We start from the raw sequence: 12,349 nt of genomic DNA, 5'->3' as shown, positions 1-12,349 counted from the left end.
CTCATCAGCAAAACCACTTATATGGGGAACTGATCATGATAAGTGCTCATGAACATTTTAGAGAACAGCCTTGAACCCTACTCGTGCACTGGTAAAATGTATAGATGCAGTGAAATTGAAACAGAAGGCAAAATAGCAAACATGATGCAGTATTTGTCAGACAATTATGTCAGCAATTCTTGCATAAAACAATTTACTTAGAGCATACTAGCACTACAAAGTGCCCATCTTTCTTGTTAGGCATACATTACCACAAGCTCTTTAAATGTGGTCACAAGAGAGATGCTGGCTTTAATAAGGAACTATAGAGGTTAAAGGCAGCCATGAAAATGTATTAAGAAATAATGCAATGCATAGCATTTACTCAGTTCAGAGAGCTTCCAAAGTTGCCATAAGGCCTTGATAGCTGTGGATGAGGGAACAGTTGTAGTCCAATTGGAGTATGAGAAATGAACATTAGGATTGAAACAAGTAACAACTCGTAATGCAATTAAAAAATCTTGCTATATAACTTTCAAAAGACAGTGAAATGAAATTAGTGTGACAATATTCTTTTCCTTTTACTTCATTTAGGTTCAACATACTTATTTTAGTAACACAAAAAAGCAGAGGCGTGAAGCACATAAGAAAGATGCTAGTCTGTTTTTATATTCTGCCTTCACTAAATTCAAAGTTCAGTAAAGTTAACTTAAAAAGCTACGGTGAAGCCATTGCTTCAGCCTGTATGGTGCATAACAGCAGCAATCGCCAGCCTAACTGCTTGGGTTTACAGTGCCTTATTTGTATTGTATACCTTTTAAGTGCTGAGCTATTGGAAGATTAAGGTGACCAACATGCTGAACCAGTAGTTTACTGAGTAAGATACATGGAGATAGGACAGATAAGATAGGACAGAGCACAGGGGATGTATTCTGTGTCCACCTAGTGGAAATGTCCATTTCATCCGCTGCTGAAGTTCTGATTGGCTGGGCTGGGGTATGCATGAGAAGGAGACATGCTCCCCCAGCTAATTCAGAAGAAGAGGATAAGGAAATGTCCACAAGATGAATACTTACAAAGCTATTTAATAAAGTACTTCTGTAACCAACATGCCTGCTATGCCATCCTTGCTTTCAATGTCTGTCTTAGTAAAAGTGTGAAAGAACCAGGTTTGTGCATGAAAAGTCTTCCTGAGGGTGTCGGCCTTGAAGCCCGTAGTGGTAATCACAGGAAACGGGGGTGGATCCAGAGTAGCACCAAAGGGCAAGCCTTCATCGAAACAAATATGGAGGGAAGTGACTGCATGCTCAAATTTGTCAGCTCACAAGTTTGCCAAGACCAAGTGATGTCAGAAGTTGATGAAGCCTACATGGTTAATGTATAACCGCTTAGGCCAAAATTATTTAGATACTTTTTATGAGGACTACGTATTTACTGGAAATCTCAAAATAATTATGTTAGTGCAGAATACCTTCCACTAGTTGTGACGTCCTTGAAAGAATGAAAATGTTTGAGTTGTACTTGTGTGGTGCATGAAGTTATTTAAAAAAAAAAAACTCGGCAATGGAAACAAAATGCAAAGAGTAGTATTCGAAATAAATTGCCACCTCTTTAGGGCTAGATGAATTCAAATAATAATAATAATAAGCAAATGAAGATCGGGCATACAAGATAGATGCTTCGGCTCCCACTTGAAAGCCTTGTTCGCAAAGATTGTGAACAAAGCTACAGTTGAACCAGTTCTTATTTTTCATTTTTATGGTTAGCATCTAATTTTAAACTACTTACCGTGCCTCTTTTGACCGAACCAGACAGGCAGCCGTCAAACTCTTCACTACTTCAATGCAAATAATTGGAGGTTAGCAAATACATTTTTCTAATAGGAATAGTAGGTAACGAATAGTCAAACACTGATGCATACAGTTACAGCAGGCATATTTATCTTGGAATTAAGCACCATGTTTATATTGTCTAGTAAAAAAAGGACAGCTATCAAGGAAGATTAGGATTATTTTTAAGCAAAAGCAATTATACCTCATATACTTGAAGCAGATGTAGTGCTTCTCACGAATCACGTCCAAACTGCACACACTAAAACATTAAGCTGGGATATTCAAAAAGACAAGTACATGTTTTGCTCGCCAAGTGACTTTTAATGTGCTCAATTATGTAAAGTGTGCTATTATATGATTAATGTAATTTGCTAATGTAAAGAAAGAACAAGCCAAGATCTCTTGCTTCACATATATGCGCTGAATCAAGAAAGTAATTAAGGAAGAAGAACACCAGAAATAAACACAAATATTTGTGTGCTTTCTGGCATAAAATAATTCTCATGTAAGCCACATAACATGCTTTCCAAAGCATCCCCTACCTTAACTTACAGCTGCATCACATGAAGGCACTTTCTAAGAACACACATGCTTCATGATCATTCACTGTGTTAGTGACTCCCACTGAAGTAGACTGAGAACATATTTGGGCATTACATTCAATAGCTGATGTAAAGTGAAAAGACTGCTGCTTGTAGGTATGAATGAACCAAGTGAATAAGAAATATAAGTTCTCAAACTTCTAGTAGTAAGTGTGGCAGCACTTAAGAACATATTGCAACTAAAAATTGCAACACATGATGAAATAACTTAAATAGCTAGGGAGAGTTTAATACACCAATAAACAGGAAACTGCAAATTCCCAACATTTCTGAATACTTTTCTTCACATGTACTCACCTCATAAGTGTGACTTCCCTTAATGCTTGAACCTCTGCCTTAATTTCATAATTCCCCATTCTCGCTGCTTCGCTCATGCTGATTGACATCTAGCACAAAGGTTGGAAAAAGTAGCTGAGCATGTGCATGTGTTGTGAGGCAAGCTGCCCACATCTGGTAGCCGCATGCCAATTTCTCAGAGTAGATGAAAGGGAAGCCTTGAGGGTAAACCATAAAGAAGATGGATACCTTGGTTCAATGATAACTGAAAACACCAACATGGAAAATTTGGACAGCCCACAGAATCAGCAGAATTGACATAGTTTGGAAAAACTGAAAAGATGCATTATGATATTTATGTTACACAAGTTCCAGTCAAGTTGAAGATTTTCACTGTCTAATAAACTTATAAGACAATACATGACCAGCAATACTGTATGGAACCTAAACAATTTTAATAAAGTCACCTAGCAGTCAGGATGGAGAAATGACTGAATTGAGGATGCTAAAATGGATGAGGTGGAGACAGATTGTGAAGACAGGTCTTAAAAAATTAACATTCAACACACACTTAAGTTGGCAAAGATTGGACTCAATGTTCAAGAAGTAATTGACTAAGATAATTGATTGGTATACATACATGAGAGAGCAGCAACAATACAGCAGAGATAACTGTCATGCAAGAGGAAAGGACGTAAGTCTAAAAATTAACATTTGATCAGAAGAATAGTTATGCATGGGCTCAGGCTCATGTACACTTCTGTATGGTACACATGATGTCAGAGCTGCATCGCATAAGGAACTGTGGCCTTACATGCCTCGATTATGAAATGATGTGGGCCAAGAGTGGAAAGAGGATAGCATCAAGAGGGGGCCTCCTCCAAAAGGAGAACGGTAGGGAAACGGGGCGAGAGAGATTTTCTACGCAACAGATACAGAGTTATATAAGTCATAGTCATAGAAGCCATGACCCAAGGAGCTGAACAACAAGGTATATAAATTCAAATCTCTATACAGTTAAGCCTCAGTATAACGAAATTCTCGATATAACGAAATTTAACTTTTCATAACCTCTTCTCCATAGAACACCATGCATTTAGAGCCTCAATATAAAGAAGTGTGTTTGTCTGCAATTTCAGTATAACGAAATTTCGCTTCTGCCGCAGAGGAGTGCCAAGACAATCAATGGTAACTTCCGCTGACGCCGATAGTCAAATGATTGAATTACAAGCGCTGCTTGCAAACGCACCTCTCAAACTGCGTGCAGCGCGACAAGAACAACAGCTTGGAGCCGCATCATGTTCCGTATAAATTAAGTCCAAGTGCGATCAGATCCTATCGCGCCCCACGCACTTGTGTTTTAGGTGCGAGTGAAAGAGTGCGAGGGTGAGACAAGAAAGATGGTGGCTTCGTAAGTGCGGCCTTCCCACGCGAGCAATGGCAAAGTGGGGAAGGAAAACGAGCTCGTGGTAACGCGATCAAGCGCGCGCAAGGGGGCGGAGTGGGGGAAGGGGGTAAGTTGGCGCGCGTCTCGGCCATGACTGCGCGTGGCTGTAAGCGCGGCTGAGCGCATATGCAGCCGCGCACCCTGCTCTAGAGGTAATCTGCTGCATGTGGAAAGAGCGGGCATGCCAAGACGGCGTGGCATCATGTAAGCTGTTTTCCAGCACGTTTAGTATTGAAGGTTGCGCAATTTCGAGTTTTGATGACCCGTTGGAACGAGAAGCAGACGAAGCATTCGCTCCCAGCTGCTGGCGCTTTTCATGATAGCGTCGTCGCAGTGCGACCGGGCGACGCTTTGGGGGCGGAGTGCACGCGAAAGCATATGGCGTCACTTAACTCGTACGTACCGCTGATGTGAAGATATCAACGTGGCATGAAACCGTATCATTCATCGCTGACTCCTATATTCGTCAAAATAAAATGTTTTCTCATTCAAACTTGCTTTTTTTTATTGCCCAATAATTCGGAAAATTGCATGGCCCTGTCAGGAGTGACAAGCGTTAACGAAGAAAGAGGACGAGGAAGAAGGAGTGGAGCGGGCGCGTGGAGCCGCCATCTTGGGGAAGAGGCGCGCGCAGGGAAGGACGTGGTGGCCAGGGCGCAGCGTTCCAGGAGAAGACGGCCGGAGATCGCCTCTCTGGGTCCTGCCCCAGGTCCTAGGCGACACATCGACGTCCCGCCCGAGTACCAGGCTCGGCGAGCAGATGTCCGACGTCCCCGGAACTACCGCTGGCCCGGACCTACCTGCCAGGACACGTCAGCGTTTGTGCCGCTGAACGTAGACGCGCGGAGGCTGGCTACAGCCAGTCACCGTCCCGTCCGGAGAACTACGCTGGGCCGGCGCGCACCGGGAGCGCCAGCCGGCACGAGCCGCGCTCTGCCGGAGCGCGACAGCCCCTCAGCGACCGTGCCTTCGTCACGTCGGCCGGGGCATCGGTGACGCCGGACACTAGCAACGACTGACGACGACCAGATCGCATCGACGGACCACAGACCGGGGGACGCCGATACCCGCGTCGAACAGAACCGGTACTATAAGCGCCCCTACTATAGCGTATAGACGATCGCCGCACGGACGTTAGTAAACGCGGTAGTGCGTGCGTAAAGCTTAGGAAGGGAGGACGCATTCTGTGTGCAATAAGTGTCGAAAGTTACCGTGTGTTCCTGTAGTTAAAAGTCCAAATGAATGAATGTTGTGTGTGCTGCACCTCGTGTTCATGTGTTCCTTCCGCTCGCTCAAGCAAGCGTACCAGGCGTTAACTTATGCGTGACAACATTGGCGAGCCTGCCAGGATCCCTTTAACTTCGTCACGTGCCTCGGGTTGTCTTGAGCAGCGGAATGGACCTTGAACATTTGATGACGGCTGGGAGTGCCGCGGGCATGTCGGCTGAGGCCATAATAGCACTGTATCACGAGGAACAGAAGCGATTAAGAGAAGAACGCGCAGAGGCGCGAGAGGCTGCGAAGGAAGATGAGGAGAGAGCGAAGGCAGCTGAGGAGAGAGCAAAGGCCGCTGAGGAGAGAGCGAAAGATGCGGACGAGCGTGCGTATAGGAATTTGATTTTGGAAAAAGAGCTTACAGAAAAGAAATTGCAGCTGCGCATGAGTAATAGTGGAGAAGAGGTAGGAAATAGCTCATACGTGCTACCTCAGAGAATGGCGACAGTGTGTCCCCAAAAGCTTATCGCCCCCTTTGACGAAAGGCGAGATGATCTAGATGCCTATATACAACGTTTCGAGCGAATAGCAACTGGACAAGGCTGGCAGAGGAGTGACTGGGCGACGGGGTTGAGTATGCGTCTCGTGGGGGAAGCGTTGGCCGTGTACAGTCGGATGGCAGCGACTGACGCACTAGATTATGACAAGGTGAAGAAGGCTCTCCTACAACGCTTCAGACTAACGGCCGAAGGTTTCAGGGATAAATTCCGAAACTCCAAGCCACAAGAAAATGAAACGGGTCAGCAATTCGCCGCACGAATCTCCAACTACTTTGATCGTTGGTTGGAGATGGCTAACATAGAGAAGACGTTTGAAGACTTGAGGGACAAGATGATTGCAGAACAGTTCCTAGGATCATGTCATCAGGGCGTGGCAATATTCCTGAAAGAACGCAACTTGAGGACGGTGGCGGAACTATCTGAACACGCCGACCGCTATTTAGAAGCCCAAGGCCAAAAGAATTTGGGAAAGGGGAAGGAAGATAAAAAGACGCCAGATGAGAGAGAACAGACTCGAAGTACAATCAAATGTTTTATGTGTGACAGGATAGGGCATCGGGCTGTGAATTGTCCCTTGGGTCGGACTCGCAGTTCGACGTTGAAGTGCGAGGGATGCGGACGGCATGGACATACAATACAAACCTGCCGAGGTAATTCAGAAAATAAGACTGCCTGTGTTGTTGCGAGCAAAAGTCACATCGAAGGTGACAGGACACAAATGGAGCCGGAGTACAGCGACAAGGCAGGCGCTGTCATGACAGTTCCGAGGTCAGAAGACCCGGAAACCTCGATGCCAGTAGTAGTGGGAGTGCTGCAAGGACGAAAAGTGTCAGTACTCAGAGACACCGGGTCCAACATTGTTATGGTAAGGCGATCCATGGTGTCGGACAGAGATATCACCGGTACAGAAGCACCAGTTAGATTGGCGGATGGTACAGTAAGGCGAATGCCTATGGCTCGTGTGTTGCTTTTGACGCCTTATTATTGCGGTTGGATAGAAGCCCGGTGCGTCAAAGAACCGCTTTACGACGTCATTCTTGGGAATGTGCCAGGAGTTAGAAGAGTGGATGATCCAGATCCCCTCTGGAGTTTTCCCAGTATCCAGATTACAAGTAGGACGGAGCATGAATCCACCAAAGCCGGGGGCAGAGATAACGAAAGAAGCTCGGATCCATATACCGGAGAAGCTAGCATTTTGTCAGTAGAGAAAAGCACAAGGAACCAGGATAGGAAAGATGTCGGTATAAAGAAGACTTCAGGCACCGGCATCGATATAACCGCGACAGAAATGAAGAAAAGGCAAGAAGCGGATAGTACGTTGCGACATTATTTTGAAATGTTAGGGAAATGGATTCAGAATAAGAAGAGCCGGGTCGTACATAAGTTTGAGAAGGTTGGAGAATTACTGTTCCGGATAGCCAGAACCCACGATGGAAGAGAAACACGACAGCTAGTAGTGCCAGCGAGTTTACGACGAGCAGTCCTCGAGTTGGCGCACGACACTATAATGGCGGGCCATCAAGGAGTAAGAAAGACGACCAGGCGAGTATCAGAAGAATTCTTTTGGCCGTGCATGCAAAGTGACATTAAACGGTTTGTGCGATCTTGCGACATATGCCAGAGAACCACATCAAAAGGATTGGTATCACAGGTACCTCTAGGGACTACGCCTATTATTGAGCAACCATTTCAAAAGGACTCCGGAATGGTCATCACAGAGTTGGTTGCTGGAAGCACCTACCAAGCAGACATCCCAGGAACAGAAATTACGCCTCAGAAAGCGAAGATAACAAGCATGATGTCTAAACAGAGCGTATTTGAGAAAAGACGGACTCAAGAATTGAAGAGCAATGGACGCATCATCGCTGTGTCCGACCACTTTGACAAGCCCCGGGCATGCAGGGCTGGGTCCCGCCCCAACTCCTGGTTTCATCTAAATCATTCTACTCGAGGCAATGTCGCGATGAGACGCCAGCGTCGAGAGTCAGGACTAGTGCACAGCTTCCTGTCTGGCTGTATCGATGTCAGACAACAACCGGTAGGCAGGAGTACGCGGATTTAGTGAGTAAACGTGACACGGACATCACTGACTTTTCGGAATATGTTCGTTTACGTGTTTACTGTGTGAATATGTTCGTATACTCGGGAACACCTTGCGGCGCATGCATATAGTGTTTAGAGCTTCTGAGGAGTCTTCCTAAAAACACTCGTGGAAGAGAATGCATTGTGAATGGTGCTGTCGTTGACACTGACGTATCGTTAAGATTTGACAGAAATGTACGTGATGTGCGCGTGGGTGTGGTGGAGTGCAGTGAGGTGTGAAGGAAGAAACGGCGAAGTGAAGTTCTATGTGCTGTAGTGCAGTGAAGTGCAGTGATGTGTGAACGAAGAAGCGGCGAAGTGAAGTTATATGTGGTGTGGTGAAGTGGAAGTGCAGTGTCTTAAACCCAAGTGGTGACGAGCAGTGAAGGAAGTTTTCGCGGAGCGAAAACTCGGAAAACAAGGGGGCCATTGTCAGGAGTGACAAGCGTTAACGAAGAAAGAGGACGAGGAAGAAGGAGTGGAGCGGGCGCGTGGAGCCGCCATCTTGGGGAAGAGGCGCGCGCAGGGAAGGACGTGGTGGCCAGGGCGCAGCGTTCCAGGAGAAGACGGCCGGAGATCGCCTCTCTGGGTCCTGCCCCAGGTCCTAGGCGACACATCGACGTCCCGCCCGAGTACCAGGCTCGGCGAGCAGATGTCCGACGTCCCCGGAACTACCGCTGGCCCGGACCTACCTGCCAGGACACGTCAGCGTTTGTGCCGCTGAACGTAGACGCGCGGAGGCTGGCTACAGCCAGTCACCGTCCCGTCCGGAGAACTACGCTGGGCCGGCGCGCACCGGGAGCGCCAGCCGGCACGAGCCGCGCTCTGCCGGAGCGCGGCTCGTGCGTACCAGGCGTTAGCGTACCAGGCGTTAGCGTACCAGGCGTACCAAGCGTACCAGGCGTTAACTTATGCGTGACAACAGCCTGGCAGGCTCGTATTGTCACGCATAAGTTAACGCCTGGTACGCTTGCTTGAGCGAGCGGAAGGAACACATGAACACGAGGTGCAGCACACACAACATTCATTCATTTGGACTTTTAACTACAGGAACACACGGTAACTTTCGACACTTATTGCACACAGAATGCGTCCTCCCTTCCTAAGCTTTACGCACGCACTACCGCGTTTACTAACGTCCGTGCGGCGATCGTCTATACGCTATAGTAGGGGCGCTTATAGTACCGGTTCTGTTCGACGCGGGTATCGGCGTCCCCCGGTCTGTGGTCCGTCGATGCGATCTGGTCGTCGTCAGTCGTTGCTAGTGTCCGGCGTCACCGATGCCCCGGCCGACGTGACGAAGGCACGGTCGCTGAGGGGCTGTCGCGCTCCGGCAGAGCGCGGCTCGTGCCGGCTGGCGCTCCCGGTGCGCGCCGGCCCAGCGTAGTTCTCCGGACGGGACGGTGACTGGCTGTAGCCAGCCTCCGCGCGTCTACGTTCAGCGGCACAAACGCTGACGTGTCCTGGCAGGTAGGTCCGGGCCAGCGGTAGTTCCGGGGACGTCGGACATCTGCTCGCCGAGCCTGGTACTCGGGCGGGACGTCGATGTGTCGCCTAGGACCTGGGGCAGGACCCAGAGAGGCGATCTCCGGCCGTCTTCTCCTGGAACGCTGCGCCCTGGCCACCACGTCCTTCCCTGCGCGCGCCTCTTCCCCAAGATGGCGGCTCCACGCGCCCGCTCCACTCCTTCTTCCTCGTCCTCTTTCTTCGTTAACGCTTGTCACTCCTGACAGGCCCCTTTCCGTGCAACAAAAATTGATCGGCGACTGTACTCATTTGTATAACAGATCGAATTTCAATACAAGGAAATTTTTATATAACGAAGCGAATTGCCGATTTTACCTACTTTGTTATATCAAAGTTTAAGTGTATAACGAAATTTCCTGTTCTCTACACGGGGGCGGCAATGTGGGCTTGTTGGTTGATCATCATGGAACAGCATGTAGTGTAGCGCAGCAAAAACAAGAACACAAGAAGAAATGAAACACAGACACAAGCGCCTAATTATGTCTGTGTTTTGCTTTTTCTTGTGTCCTTATTGTTTTCGTTGCAATACACTACATGACATTCAATACTTTCACTGTCACATATTCATGAGCACTGAGAACCTAGAATCAACTAATATCTTGCCTGATTTGCCATAATTAAAAAAAATGTGGGTATAGTAGGTCTAATTGAGTTCTGGTGATTTTAGTATCACTGACATATATAGCTTTTAAGAATGTTTAATCGTTTCTTCTGTTAAGGCAGATTACATGCTCAACTGCTACAATAAGTGTGAATGTAGGCAAAAACGACATTTTTGGCTCTTGCATCAATTTTATGGCATGTTGCGTGATCTAATCAAGTGGTTTCAATTTGATGAAGTTCTCGATTTAACAAAATAAAACCTCACATCCCAATAAAATTTATTAACTAGACTTACTGTACTTTATAACCAAAGCACTGTATAACTATAAGCAGCTACAGCCGAGCAGAATTGAAATGAAATTGCTTTAGTCGAAACACGCCGAGCGCTGCTGGTAAAGTACGCGCCACATGCATTGGGCAACTGCGGGAACCGCGGTACCGCACGCAGTTATTCAAAGCAGCACATAAAAGTGCCGGGCACTCAAATTGGTTAGTAGATGCATTCGGAACCAGTCTTTCGATTACTCAATTGATATATCAGCCACACACTCGCATAGCACGGCCACATATGGCAAACGCGGCCATGCGGACGCTTCACTATGCACGGATCGGCTGGTTGCAATATTGGGGCACTCTATAGGTGCATGTTTAAAGCACAGTGTTTTTTGCCTATCGCGTGATCGTTGCGGGTGCTCCATGGCTGAGTGTATTGCATGGTACAGAATTGGCCCCGGCCCAGTACCAAAAGTACACAGGTAGGGTGGTCCGTGTAGACGAAGCGTGAACGCGAGCTCAACATAACCACGTAGTCATTATTCTGTAGCGATTATTTATGCGAAAGCGTCAAATGGCCCATTGAGCAAAAAAGCCGGCGTCTGTCGTCTCAGCGAAACAGCACCTCAAATCCCATTGGCTGCGACCACGTCACGAGCGCACCTCGACGAAACAGAGCGGGTGAAAGGGTACACCTGCTGTCGCTATAGTGCACCAGGTGTTGCGTGAGGGGAGAGGGCGTCGCCGCGACGCCACGTCATCCTTGCTCTCGCAAGCCGCCGCCCGGTCCGTATCTCCCCCCTCCACTGGGCTTAACTGCAGCGCGTGCCTGCCGGCCTTGGTGGCCACTGCTGTTTCCTGGTCTCTGGTCATGCAGCACGTCGGTGGCATGCGGTGTTGGCACCGCAGGCTGCTGCTGCTTGCTAGCTCGGGCCCAATGTAGCTGCAGGGTGCAACACTTGCAGCGTAAAACTCGGAAGGACTGCTCAGCGGCGTTCAATTGGGCATTAATGCTTTCGCAATCACCACTCAGATAAGACATGCTTAGCTGTCCTCATATGTTTTTCTTTAGGTGCCAAGTGGACGCATCATTGTTCACCATCCACAGTCACAGTCATTCACATTCACAGTCATCATTGCATTGTCATTTCAAATTAGTTGTAATATCACGCCGTCAGATGCTGCCGCCTTCACGCTGTGTAGTAAATACGCAGTCATTGCCATGCATGCACTCATCATCCCAAAGTCGTTATGCCTCAATCGTGATGACTCTAGAATTGTCATCCCATCATCGATCATGCCATCGTTGTCACCGCATCAGCGTCATACTGTTGTCGGCATTCGACAGATGCATTACACAGATTAGCATTACATTTTCAGCTTCTAGAACAGAATGCACGTGGTGATCAAAAATAACGTACAGCGCAAAGGACAAGGACAGCGATAGACGACATACGTGGTGATCTACCGCAGTAATATCATGAGAGACACTTGGACGGAACAATTGCTGGCCTCAATTGCCAAGCCTCCCTGTACTATCATTTATTTCAATCTCCATAATAATCCTAAATTGTGTCACAAAACTTCTACAACAAATGTCAACATGGTTTCCATAAGACCTTGTCTCTCATGAAAAACACAACTATATTGTCATGTTCACTAACTTGATCTCCTCCATTGAACTTAGTTCTTGCGTTGAATGGATGCTTTTAGCGTTTTAAATTCTGCTACTTTGTGCCACTGCCTCCTTCTCCTGAATAAGCTAACTTAATATTGATCCACATGCAATTACTAAAATTCACTGAATGCTTTCTTCATGACTAAACACAATTTGTATGTTAACAACTCCAATTCACAAATCTGTCTTTTGTCACTTCTGGCATGCCACAATGCTGAGTGTTTAGGCCCTTGATTTTTCTCATTTTAGATCTCGCACTGAACTTAACGTAGAAA

The sequence above is a fragment of the Dermacentor variabilis genome, chromosome 3, assembly GCF_050947875.1.
Source record: "Dermacentor variabilis isolate Ectoservices chromosome 3, ASM5094787v1, whole genome shotgun sequence".
In the NCBI taxonomy this organism is placed as follows: Eukaryota; Metazoa; Arthropoda; class Arachnida; order Ixodida; family Ixodidae; genus Dermacentor; species Dermacentor variabilis.
The sequence above is the reverse complement of the archived record's forward strand: the minus strand, read 5'-3'. Positions refer to the sequence as shown.